Genomic DNA, 14650 nt, shown 5'->3' with positions numbered 1-14650 from the left:
CAAGTAGCAGGTAGGCTTTCCAAATGAGTTTTGCAACAAATTTCAGAGGTAGAAATAGGACATGGAGTTGGATCATCAGCTGGCACAGCCTGTGGCCTCTCTATTAGTGGTCAATGGATAGGTCTGAATTGTCCTTTGGAGGCCATGTCTACATCTGCCATGGAGAAGACACAGGCCACATGGTTTGATGTCTGGTGGCAGCATGAGGGCATCTGTCTGTAGCCCACAATTTGCCCATGTCAACATCTACTTCCTCTGCCAGCTTTCTTCTCAGAGATCTCCAGCTGTAACATATAATATTCAAAGAGGACTAGACACAAAAAAAATACAGAAGCTAGATTGCTACCATAGAAAATATTTGCTTTTAACTGTTTAACATCTGTCTTCTTTTTCCTCTGCATTAAAAAGATTAAGAAGGAAGAAATATGAAGAACAATATTGATTTTATCCAGTAGGAACAACTTGTTTCTGTTACATTTATACATTAAGCTTTTTCTGAATGACAAGAAGATTGGCAAAGTCCCTCTCTTTTTTTTAAAGCTGTCTTCACCCTCTCCCCCTTTGCTCTTTGCTCAGTGGATGTAAAAAAGACATTGTCAGATGCAGAGGCCTTTTGTAACCTTCTATGCAGGTGGAGAAAAATGCCTCTTATGTGTGTATGAAATGGCCAGATACTAGTTGGTGACATTTGAATGCACGGTTCATGACATGAATTTTCACCTGCCTTGACTCATAGTATTTGCCCTGCTAGGAGCTACAGAATAGCACACCTTGCACTGCTTTACGAGTTGTTTAACAGTTGTTTGAACAGTTCTGGCTCAGCTCAGCTGTGAGCATGATAAACAGGCTGAGCACCAAGGCTAGGTACAAGGTAACTGCAAAGGATGTGGTCATTTCAGTCTTGTGAATGAAGAAACACTGCTATGTTTAATTCACTTACACAGAGCCAGAAGATTCCCTGAAGCTATATGTTTATTATTCCTCCAAGTAATTTGCAAGATGACCATCAGAAAATTTTGATGGCAAATAAATTCACTTCTGTTGCAAGCCCTGGCATTTCTGCTAGATAACTCTTCCATGGAAGGGAAGTCACTGAGAACAGTAATTATCTATCCAAAGTAATCTATAGGAAATACCTCTCTTTTCCCTGAGATCTGATTTCTAACCCCTCAGGGATGGATGTACTTGGAGTTCAGTGCTCCTGCCAAAAAAAAAAAAGACATTTCCTTTTTTTTTGAGGAAAAGCATTTGAATTAACTGAAAAGCCGTGTAGCAATGACACTTGCCAGAAAAAAAAGGGTTTTCATTTCTGCAAGGTGGTTTGGTTCAGCTGTCTAATTTTCTGTATGTGCTCAGATGACTCAAATATAAAGATACTTATTAGAGCAAGAACTGGTACACAGATTTCTTCTGCTCCTTTCCAGGTGCATGCTGTAATGACTACCTATCCATCAGCTTCATTCTCCCTGTGACAGGATGCTCTCCCCTAGAAAGCAGGAAGGCTGGTCTCAGATCCCCATAGTGTTTCTGTAGAGCCTCGTTCTTGTCTTACTGGCTGGGAGGAAGCCTTGGCAACTTGGTGCTTTGCTCCTTCCTCTTTGAAGTTAGAGACAGACTGAACTTCTGCATCAGGCAACACCATGCAAGTGTAATATTTAAAAAAAAAAAAAAAAAAAAAAACAACAACAAAAACCAAGCTGTTTCTGGTGGGATTTGGAAGCAAACCAGACAGAGAGCGGCTCAATGATGCAAGTGCCAGAAACACTTTGAGAACTAATGCCACTGTTAAATGACTCTTGTGAAGTTAGTCCCAGGCTTTTTCTATTCCCCATTAGTTTTCTGGGAAAGAAATGAGAAAGAAAAAAAAAAAAAGGCCTATAGCATTTTTAAAAGAGGAAGCAAAAAGATAATTGGTCTAAAAGTTCTTCTATAACAGAAAGAATGAACAAATAATTATTTTTTTTTTCTTTTTAGAAATAATGGAATGATGCTGCACTTTGGAGAAGTCCCTCCATAGGGAGCCAGCAGTGAAGACAAGCAGTTTCACAGGTTGCCCTGTTTAGTGCTTTTGCCTTCCGATAGCTGCATTGCCCTGCTGGCTTTCAGAAACACTTGTATCATCTCCAGCACAACAGGTTACCAATACTTTTGGCTTTATGAGAAAAATAAACACTGATCTGTGCCAACAGTTAGATTGCTGTTTACTAGTCCAAGCACTGTATCTGAGCACAGTAATATCCCACAAATGAACACTACCAAAATGTATCCCATCAATCAGCAGATCATTGGAGCACGGGAACTGGCAGGTGCTTCTATGGTACCTGGACATGCAACGCTCCTCCCTGACTGTAGCTGGCAGTACCTGGCCAGCCTGCTGGCCTACCCACATGTGCTTCTTATAGCATCGTTGCACCCCTGAGAGGCACCAGGCATGACCCATCTTAGAATCAGGCCCATCAGATTATTTTGACCACTTATCCATTACAGTCTTAGATACTGAATGAAGATTATGTTAACACAAGCTGATGCCTAAACTCCAGATTTCAGTATTGTAATTAGAAACTTGTATATGAAACACTCCCACAGTAAAGAAATACAGGTATTTACATGAATCAGCAAAGAGAATGTGCCATACTGTACATTTTGTTGCCCCAATTTACCTATTCATGTATCTGGGCATTTTTCTTCTAACCATCCTTTCTAGCTGGGTCCTAAGACAAGCTGGCCAACTACATCATCTTTGTATGGTGAGTTAGTTGTCCCTGTTATTTTCCAAGATGCTTTGGATGCCAAATCCAGGTCTGAGTATTCCACTAGATGTCTTGACTGTCTTGGGAAAAGCTTTGTAAAATACAAGTCGAGGGCATCCAAACTCTTTTGAGAGCTCTGGTTCTAAAATATCATTAAAATAATTTCCCTTCAGTTAAATGGGGTCTCTCTAAACTCCCAGAATGTAACATAGGGGCATAATATAGGAATTTTTGCAGTAGACACACAGACAAAAATGCTGGAAGAATAGATGTTTATACATTAAATGGAGGGGAAAAGCCAAAACAACAGTGTTATTGCTGTTTACTTTTCACTTAAAATATTGCAAAAATTTAATGATATGTAAAATGCTGTAAATTATTTCTTTTACAAGATGTTCAACAATTTCAGAGGTAATTTGGGTGTTAACCAGTCACTTAAAAAGAATCACATGAGGATTCGCTGCTGAAATATTTATGCAGCATTACTGTTTTCAGCTATATTAGACTCTAAAAGAAGTACATGGGATAAGTCGACGTTATGATTCTCCCTTCTTTCAGATTTGCATTATTTCAATATTCCGTGAATTCCTGGCAAGAGATGAGTGCTGTGGTTTGAAGAAAAAAGTCCATGCAGAGTTTTAAGATTTATTTTAAAATATGGATGCTCCTTTCAAACCTTATACAAAAAATGGCTCCTGCTTCACTGCTGATGACCTGCTTTCTTTCAGACTTCCACACACTTGTCATTTGTATTTTCTTTAGGTAGAGACAAACTGCTACATGGAAGTCTAGCATGGGTACCAGTGGCACATCAACTGATCTGGAGTCATGTTTTTGTTACTCAACACCTCACTCTTCCTCCCAGCCAAGAAAATTCAAAATTCATTGGACTACAGAAAACTTACATACATCTAACTTCCTATCAGTTCTATAACAAAGACAACCAGAGGGATAATATCCACTATGGCAGTAACAGAGAATGGATAGGGGATAGAATTACAGAAAGATTAAAAAAGGTTTTTAATTAAAACCAAAACCACAGAAAAAAACCCAGAAGTATTTTGGAAACAAAGGCAGTCTAGATTAATGGTAGCCTTTTAAACAGATTTCAGCAGGCTCGAGACAAAGCCCTTAGGATTTTAACAGGATCAGAAAGAGTAAATATTACATCTCACCTCTTGGTCAGATGCTGAGACCCAGTGCTGTTTCACCTGTAGCAGCTACAGTCTGAATATATTTACTGGTTTCTGTGAAATAGTCCATTCAGTTCTTAATGAACAACAGCATCCACCCTCAGCTCTGCTGGGGGTTATCACAACTACTGCCAGTGCTCTACAACTGAACTCCTCCTTCACCTTTCTCTTGAAGGGACTCTCTTGCTTCCACAGGTTGCAAAGGGTTAACTTTAGCAGCAGCTGCCCACTTGCTAACTAGAAATCCTCCTGGTAGATTTTCAATGGGTTGTTACTAACTTCTGAGAAAGTCAAGTAATAGCAGGAGGAGAATACTAGAACATCAAATAGCTGGCACCCTGTGTAAGTGTGGTTAATTGTGGGCCTTATCATATTATAAGCAAAGAGAATGCAGCCATTTCCTGACACTAGTGGAGAGAAAATAAGTAAAAATCAATGGGGAATGGTGCACCCAAACTTCAAATTTTATACATATATATATATATACACAGAGGCATATATATAGACACACATATATAAATCAATCAAGAATTAATACTTAAAAGGAACAAATAATTTTAAGTTAAGATTTAACTTTCTAAAGCACCTGTCATTGTTGTGAGATTAACACACCTTCTTTACTATATAAATTAATCTTCTCGGCTAACATTAACAGTTTCTTAAGTCCTGTAAAAATTTTATATATTTGCACACTAGATCTTCATGACCTATTACATCTTCCAAAGGAAAGAAGGTATTCTGCTACATATTTGTTCCGCAGGACAGAGGAAAGTCCACTACTACTGCAGCTTCTAGCAAATCATGGCCATCAGGGAAAAGCAAATCAAAGCAGTGGCTGTTATGTGGCTCCCCAACACTGGGGGATGGTGCAGAGGCCCTTCCACCTTGCTGCTGCAGTCCCTGGGAGCTTCGAAGCAACCTAACTGCAGAGGTCTTGAGGACAGGGGGAAATAGGTCAGCACCACATCGGCTTTTAACACTAGATTTTGTTCGGTATGGGAACAAAGACAAAACAAAAAAGCCTTTCAAATGTATTAATGGTAAATAAACTAGTTCTACAGTATACTGCTAAGGGCACAGGTTTGGGATATTCCTGGAGCTGCTGGCTCAATCCCTGCTTTCCAGCACACATAAGACTAGCATTTTCCTACAAACCAAATAATGGTAATTTATACTTGCGTTGGACACGTTTTGGCGACATACTCATTTGCAGTTCAGCAGAAATCTCATTCACTTTTTCTAAGTCATGAAGGAGATCAACCTTTCTTCATTAAATAATCTGTCCTCAATGAAAAAACTAATTTCCCTGAAAATACATTTGGCCATCTTCTCCCTACAGAGTGTGTGCCCCTTCCCATGCCACAGTTTTGTCAGCAGACCCAGTGTGGAGCAGTATTTACTTCTAGGTAGACTAAGTTAGAAAGGCAGGGCACTATAGACTCCTAGCATCTGTAGATGAAGTCAGACCCATAATACAAACTTGCAATTATAATTCGTTTGCTCTTAACTATAGATCAGTTGTGACACTTGTTAAACTTCTTTTTTTAGGGAAGCAAATGGCAGTACTACTCATACCAGCAGATTTTATTAGTGAGGAGATGGGAGCATAGCTCACATGACACAAAAATGCTCAGCATTATTTTTCTCACCCCCTAGAACAGTTTCCACCTTACTCTGTCAGTTATGTCATCATTTAAAAGCCCAGAGCCTTTCAATTGTATAATACATCTTTTTACAGCTAAGTACATCTTAGAGTACTTTTTTCCTTAAGATACAATTTTTTTCACTTAATGGAGGTGCTTATACATTATTCATTTGTTACTTCAGCAACAGCAGAGTACTTCCCTGGTTTTTATTTGAGATGCACAAAATCACATTTATTTACACAAATCTGTTCATCTTTGCAGTTACCTTATTCACTCTGCTTCAAGCTATCGGATGTCTACCAAAGCACTAAACAGAAAGCAGCATACCAAAGCAAGACTCCTGAAATGGATAGGTGTGATCATCAGACACAATCCATCCTCACATCATTGAAAGTATGCACTACCTTCTCTATTTTCTTTATTGCTAGTATTTTCGATGATCCTTATTGACAGCAGGGAAAAATAAGTATATTCTGGTTGGCAAAGATTGAAGTTGTCTTGTAGTTTGGGTGTCACTGCATGCCCTCTCCCAAAGGCATCTAAGTTTATACAAGTTTAAAAGCACAGGGCGACTCATCAACCAAGTTCGCCACGTGAAACTATGGCAGAATTTGGAGGTCTCAATCATGACCAGATCCATAAGCTCATAGGCCACCTGCTACTCTACCAGCATTTCTACCAGCAAGCTCTTGGCAGCTCTCTGCTAAGCACATGGAATTTGCTTATCATATTTCAAAAAGACATAACCTTTCAGATACGTTGCCTGCAAATCCTTGACACCTAACTTTGGCAGTCAGGGTCACACAGGATAAACAAGCAAATGTGCAACTCTCACATGACCGAAGCTTTTGTTCTTTTTTCTTTTTTTTTGCCATTTTGTTTTTTAAAGGGCTGATATGTCAGTATATTAATTTTATTAGTACCGCTTTTACCCTATATCAAGATAACCCCTTTGGTCCAAGATAACCTCTAACTAGGTTATCTAACTAGCAAGTAATAGTGCAAAAAATATAAACTCTTACTAAGGGTTTGGATTTTTGTGCTGCTGTTTCTGGATTTTCCCTTCACTTTCCATTTTATGCAGGTTTCAGGGTTTGAGGTCTGCCTACAAATCCACTGCAACTTCCTTGGCCATGGCAACTAACTTGGAAGGGTACCAAATACCATAAGTATTTGAAGACTGCTATCTAAAATTAAGAAAACTAGATAAAAGGCTAAGATTATAGACAACCCATTTGCAAGAATCAAGATGAAAAAAATATGTTTCTAAAATGAATTTATCTACATATTTAATCTTTGATATTTTCTTTCTGTTTCTTAATTCCCATCAATTTCTGCAATTTTTCTCTTTGCTTTGAAGCTTGCCCAAGAACTTCAGTCCTTACAGTGTTGCACAGTTGCTTCCTCCTGGAGGACAGCCAGAGACCAAACAAGCTGCAGGCTTCCCTGGGGAATTCAACAGAGCCTAAACCAAAAATGCTCATAGCAACAGATGAAGCTGGAAAAGGAAAGAGGGGAATCCATGCTAATTAAAAGCAGCGTTGTCAGTTACACAGGAATAATATTGGGAAATACTTTTATGATGTCTGGACTTTCCTTACAAATATTTGCAAGTTTTATTACAGCTGTTAGAGTAGAAGGAGGGTCCCTGACCATAGTTGAGTCTTTCACATGAACACAATCAGTGTGACAGGAGACAGTGGACCACTGAATGTCAGCTTAATCAAACAGGAGCAGTCATGGATGCTTGTAAACCTCAGCGCTTTTCTGCTCATGTGTAGCTGGATCTGAACAGCTATTAACTTTGTTACCAATCTTCAGAGAGGTGGTTTTACCTTGGTTGTCACAAACTGGTCTAGAAGAGATGACTGAAATATGTCTGCTGTTGCAAGAAAGACGGTGTAGGATTCCAGATCAGTCAGGTTCATATCATCATTTGCTTTAAAAAAAAAACTCAACAACAAAATAACAAAACCAAAAAAAAAAACCCTTCCACATTTCTCCAAACACATCACTCAACACCCTCTACATGATTCACAAAGACTCACAGATAAGCAGTTCATGAGTGGAGAGACACAAAACTGGTTGCCCAACAGACCCTGGCTGAGGATCCAGCTCTTGCATGGATGCTGCCATGCCACAGCCCTTCCACCAGCAGTACAGTAACAGACACTCTCTTCTGCCAGCTGCTAAGGTCCTAGAAGTTTTCTTTAAATGTTTGATTTTACTCTTCTACTCCAGTGTTAAATTTTCCTGAAATTAGCCAACCCTTTCAAGAGGAAAGAAGGGACTGATTGATTGTATAATCATTGTGTGCCTCACTGCTTCAGGAAGCCAGGTCTAAACACTTTACATACTCCCACAGAGGTACTAATCTCTACCAAAACTAGCTAGCTAGCTAGCTATTACACAGTTACTGGTAACACAGAACTAACTGGGAATCACTGCCTGAGTCACAAAATCTGATTCCCCTACAGCTGCAGAGAATCCTAAAATGAATATCTAACTCAGATGTCTCCACAGGCTCCTTTCATACACAGGTATTTGTTAATTAAATCTTCTGGTTGATCTGTGGCAATGATGTGTATGTCATCTTTCAGAGGTGGGGTGGAATTTTTGTCTAGACTACTAACATACACTTCATGGATGAACTACAGGATTACTCAGAAAGCATTGGCAGTTCCTTAGGAATTGGAGTCCACAGTATCTGGAATACCTCAGACTCTCACTAGTTTATAACACAGCTTTTTCACGCCAGAGTCATCTAGCCATGTAAATATTAAAGAACACCAACATTTGCTCATGTACGCATAGAGAAGTCTAGCTTCTTCTCTCAGCCCACATTTACCACTGATGTTTTTATTTCTCCTCAAGTTGATGTGATATTAGCTATCAATTCTAATTTTCAATGTTTTTATGTTCACTGTTATGGTAGGACACCTCAACCCCCCTAACCCTCCCTAACAATCTTAAGACACGAAGGCTAGGTAGTGAAAAGGGGAATAAGTTGTGCAGTTTTCTTTAGTCTGACAACAAAGCTGAAGATTTTCATTCCCTCCTCCTTCATCTCCAACCTACCAGATAGCCCAAATTGTGCTTTCATGGGAGAAGAAAGCCCACCACCACAGTAGTGCCCTTCTAAACACCTACATCCAATAAACATGTCTTCATCTTTGCACATGAAAATCTGGCAAAAATTTACAGGTATTCCTACTAGTTCTCAACTTTTTGTGCACATCTTGGCAGTCATGTCCAAGACTGACTCCTTTGCAGTGTAAGCTTACCATTCTGAAGACACTAATCATGAAAGGCAGGTCCTGCTTGACAAACCTGATCTCCTTCTACGACAGGGCGACCTGCTTGTTGGATGAGGGAAAGGCTGTGGATGTTGTCTACCTTGACTTTAGTAAGGCCTTTGACACCATTTCCCACAGCATTCTCCTGGCAAAACTGGCTGCTCGAGGCTTGGATGGGCACACGCTTTGCTGGATAAAAAACTGGCTGGATGGCCGGGCCCAAAGAGTTGTGGTGAATGGAGTTAAATCCAGTTGGCAGCCGGTCACGAGTGGTGTCCCCCAGGGCTCGGTTTTGGGGCCACTCCTGTTTAACATCTTTATTGATGATCTAGACGAGGGGATCGAGTGCACCCTCAGTCAGTTTGCAGATGACACCAAGTTGGGTGGGAGTGTTGATCTGCTCGAGGGTAGGGAGGCTCTGCAGAGAGACCTGGACAGGCTGGAGCGATGGGCTAAGGCCAACTGTAGGAGTTTCAATAAGGCCAAATGCCAGTTGCTGCACTTGGGCCACAACAACCCCCAGCAGCGCTACAGGCTTGGGGAGGAGTGGCTGGAGAGCTGCCAGTCAGAGAGGGACCTGGGGGTGTTGACTGACAGCCGGCTGAACGTGAGCCAGCAGTGTGCCCAGGTGGCCAAGAAGGCCAATGGCATCCTGGCTTGTGTCAGAAATAGGGTGGCCAGCAGGGACAGGGAAGTGATCTTACCCCTGTACTCAGCACTGGTGAGGCCGCACCTCAATGACTGTGTTCAGTTTTGGGCCCCTCACTGCAAAAAGGACATTGAATTACTCGAGCATGTCCAGAGAAGGGCAATGAAGCTGGTGAAGGGTCTGGAGCACATGTCGTATGAGGAGCGGCTGAGGGAACTGGGGTTGTTTAGTCTGGAGAAGAGGAGGCTGAGGGGAGACCTCATTGCCCTCTACAACTACCTGAAAGGAGGTTGCAGAGAGCTGGGGATGAGCCTCTTTAACCAAGTAACAAGTGATAGGACAAGAGGTAATGGCCTCAAGTTGTGCCAGGGGAGGTTTAGACTGGATATTAGGAAGCATTTTTTTCCAGAACGGGTCGTTAGGAGTTGGAATGGGCTGCCCAGGGAAGTGGTGGAGTCCCCATCGCTGGAGGTGTTTAAGAGTAGGGTCGACATAGCGCTGAGGGATATGTGTAGTTGAGAACGGTCAGTATTAGGTTAATGGTTGGACTGGATGATCTTCAATGTCTTTTCCAACCTTGATGATTCTGTGATTCTGTGTTATTCCAGTGCACAGGATGTACATCGCATATGTACAGGCAAGAACTAAACCAGACCAGAATTCTTCTCCTAAAAACCAGCTAGCATTAGCTCTTCACTAAGAATAAAAATTTTGCAAATATTGCTTTGACACATCAGTTATCAAGTTTCTTTCTTAGGACACTTTTTCCTCAAGAGCTTTTACTGAAGGGCCCAGTTCATTAAATCTGAACATCTGGGTAGCTTCTATTTGTCACATACAGAAAGAAAAAAAAGACAGGATGATGCTATATGAAAAATATTTGTAGAGAAAACAGATTTCAGTAAATAAACCAAATGCTTGGTGCAGTACAAGGTACACTTTGATTTTCCTAAACACAGTAAATAAACTTCAAAATTTTAATTCTCTTTGCAGGACTGAATTTTAGCCTTTGTACACAGTTATATGGTCACACATTTCTGGGTGAGCAAGTCTGTGGAGAAATACTGATTTCTTCATGTTGGCCTTAAAAGTGTCCACATATAGCTCCTAAATCCATATGCCAGTGCGTAAATAACCAGCTTAATTTTAGAGTGTGGAGAATGCATTAGCTTCTATCAAATTTCCTGATGCTTCACATATTGTAATACTTGGATAGTAGTTTGCATCCCTAAACAACAGCATACCCTCCTAAATTTTTTTAATCCTGTATGTTCAAACTAGTTATTTTATGTCTTCTGTGAATAAGTGAAACTGCTGCCTGTAATATAAACAAAAAAGCATTGTCTAATTTGGTACGCCAGCTACAACCTTTTTAGCTGCACCCTCCAAACAACTGAATTTGAACTGTCTTTGAATCATCTGCTGCTGTTGTTGCAGGCACTAAGTCCCCATTCTCTTAAGTAGGTTGAATTGTAGTTGAGAACCTGTATCCATCTCAAGGAGCTAAAACTTCAAATTTCAGTAGGTATTTGGTAAAGAAAACAGGAAAGGCTAGGGAAGATAGTGCATTTTTTTCTTCTCTAAAGCAAATCCAGAACAACCAGCAACATAAGAGGAAAGGTTGCTTAGCACTAGAGCACATAAAGAAGACAGATGTCCTCCTGCACGATCTCTTGAAATGGAAGGTTTCTGTTGTCTGCCAACAAAATTAGTTGCAGAAAGAACAAAGAGCAGCTGGCCTTCCAGTCACTTCAATGATTCCTGAAGGTACATGGCTGGCAAGACAGTAACAGAGAATGAAAAGAAAAAGCAAGGCCTTAGCAATAAGGAGAAATTAGACATGAAAATATATAATTCTGCCTTAATTACTGTATTCTCTGACAGAGAAATGGAGTCTCTCAAACATGTGTTTGAAAGCCAAGATGGTATAATCGAATCTACTCAAGTTGCTGCAGAACTGTTTTTGTTGAAATAAGTTAATGCTAAAAGGAAAATATGAAATTCATATTAAGTAAGAATGTTAAGTATCATTTTGTAAAATGAATCTTAACTGCAGTCTCCATTGTAGACAGCAGTCCTTTATCTCTACTCATGTGAAGCATTACCTTGGCAAAGGGAGAGAAAGATACAATGTTGACTACAACCAAGAGTTAACATGAAGATCCAGTAATGGTAAACACAACAAGGAACAACTGCACTTCTCTTGTAGCCTCTTGTCACCTAATACATTAATGTCAAAGGCAGCCTCAGCCAGCATCACATATAACCAAAGACACTCAAGCCTGTGCTTTTTAGTGTCTGACAGCAATACAGAATATGGTATCCCAGAGAGGTTTCTTTCAAAATTTTACGAATTCAACCAAAAACTTCTTTTACATTTAGAGAAATCCCATTTAGGTTAAAATGCAGTGTATTTTGAGTTCCTAAACAGTCTGCTTCAGAAAAGACATGAAACAAAGGCTTTACACAGGCCTTCCTTTTCCTTTGTGCTTCCTATATGAGATAATGAAGGAAAAGGTAACCGAGTGCTTTCAGACATGTGACTTCTGTGAGGAGGGAGGGAAGGAAGAGGAAGAGGACGAAACCAAATCAGATTCATCTTAGCACTACACTTCTGAAATTGCACCTCGACAAGCATAGGTCAGAGATACTACATTTCTTAAGAAGGTGCTAAAATCATGGTTTTAAAAGATACAATTATTACTCAATGCTGTTCTATCTTCCTAAACAAGTAACTACCTAAGTCCAAACTTGTCTAGGCAATGATATTTCTGGCCACGATGACACTGGAATAATAATTAATTTCTGGCTATGCTAGCAGTAAGTTCCTTTGTAGACTGTCTTCTAGCATAAACTAGACTTTTTTTTTTTTTTTTTTTCCCAGGACCACTAAATAGTGGAAGATCCCTGTGCAGAGGTAAGCCTTACATACGTTTGGAGCATGCAGCTAGAGTGAGAAACACACTCTGGCTCCGTCCGTTCTTAGCACAAACCAGCAATAAAGAAAGAGGGACTCACCCTTAAGCAATCTTACCTTGCTGCTTTACAGTCCTGATCAGAGGTTGATGCAACTAATGGCTCTGGTTTAGTCTTATTGCAGTCACAAGAAAAGACAAGGTTCAGGACTCTGCAGGAATACTGTGTGTGTCACATACAGCTGTGTTTGTCCAACAACAACTGGAAGTGTGGTAGGGACAAATGAAGTATATAACTGGATTTGATTAGTTTGGATGATAGCAGTGTTTCTGGCCTGAACTGCATCTTCACAGGAAGACATGGCAGTTCTCTGCAGTTGTGGAACATCAGGGGCTACCCCTACCAAGAACTGCAGCTGTTGGTGCTGGAGTTATCTAACGAACACGGCTTCCACTCAGGTAAGCTGCCTTGTACTGATGTAAGCTGTAATCTCCTTGTAAACAACAAGGAAAGCATCTAAACAACAGAGCTTATGAGTAATAAATCTTGATCCTTTATCTCTGGTCATGAATGAATCCTAGCCAAAACCTGGAAGTCTTTTTTCAGCTACATCACTCAGCATCATTTCTCTCAAAAGCCACAGAACCAGAATTAACGACCACTTGCTGGATAGTTAGAAGAAAATTTCGAAAGAGTATCAAGAGTTTGATGACTACCATTAAAACGTTGACAATGGCCATTTCACTATCCTTTGTGAATGTGGAAGCACTCAAGAAAATGGAATAAAACAGAATGACTGCTTCTATAGGACAGATAACACTGAAGAGTTGCAAAGATTTTTTTTTTTTTAATAAAATCTGTCTCTTTGAAACCAAAATAATCTTGACTTATTTGGTTTTCCCACCTCAAGATTTTTAAATTTGTGAAGGGTATGTGAAAATACTCTGGTTTATGATTAAGATATCAAATGTCAACAGGACTTATTTTTCTGAAAGTATGGTTGCAGCTGGGAGGTAACTGGTTGTTGAAAAGGCGAGATGTGACATAAGGGAGATGAAAAGACTCATTACCAAAATGCATATGATGATACTGTGATCAGCTTCTGAACTGCCTTCAATCCGTAACAGGGAATCCTGTTGACGAAGCATTACTTTAGCTTTTCTTCTAACTACTGGCAAGGTTGGGTACAATGAAAAACATGAGAACACAAAGACAGTATCTCAAATCAACACCTATATGAAAGAAGCTTACCTCATTTTTAAAGAGGTTTGGGGAGAGGGGTGAGGTGGAGATGGGTGGTAAGAAGATGTTCATAATCATAAGGTGCAAAAACTTTCCCTGTTACTCAGAGCACACCTAAGAGAAGAAATCTGTCATTTAAATATTATGGCACCTAAAAATTGTTCTTTAACTTCACAGATCCATAGCCCTATAGGACACATTCATTTCTGCCAATAGACTGAAATTCTACAGCAGTTTAACATGAGCAAATTGATTGAGAAAGGAGAAAAACACTATTGCCAGTTCACCAACTGAACTGTTGAAAGCACAAGGTTGTCTTCCAGCAACTGGCTAAATACCACCTGCAATAACCTTCTAGACCAGAAAACTGAGCCTGCTGGGAAATCCAAGTACTTCTTTAAACTTAGTATTATCAGCATATCCATCTGGGGAAGTGAAGACTTAAATTAGGTTGCTATAAATACTGTCAATCCCAGTGTTATAAGAGGGAAGTTCAATTAGCTTAGTCAGGTTCCAAGAATCATGTTCTGAAAATGAGATAATGATGAAACACCACTTTTTTTTTTTTTTTTTTTTCAAAGTAGCCATTCTGTCAGTAGCTCAAAGGGTAAGGTCAGCAGTGTCAGAAACCAGGAGTCTTTTCTGTTAAAATGCAGCAGCTGTTTGTAAGGGCTTGTTGAAATCACCATGAAACTTGAACTGTACTGGAGGGAAGGCTGTGAAACAAAATAGCCTGTAAAGAGCAGCTGTGTCTGAAGAGTTCAGCTTCAGTGCTTTTAAACTGTGAGCTCCTCGCAGAGAGCTTTTTCCAGCCTCAGGAAAGAATTCTCTTGATACCAGGGTCAGAGGAATTTTTAAAACTTACTTGGGTCAGAAAGCTCATTTATCTGTTTTGATACCTTGCTAAAACTAACCCACCAGACTTTCAAGAACTGATAGTGGTCCTCTCACTGGTAAG

The sequence above is a fragment of the Strix aluco genome, chromosome Z, assembly GCF_031877795.1.
Source record: "Strix aluco isolate bStrAlu1 chromosome Z, bStrAlu1.hap1, whole genome shotgun sequence".
Taxonomy (NCBI): domain Eukaryota; kingdom Metazoa; phylum Chordata; class Aves; order Strigiformes; family Strigidae; genus Strix; species Strix aluco.
This window is presented reverse-complemented; position numbering follows the sequence as displayed.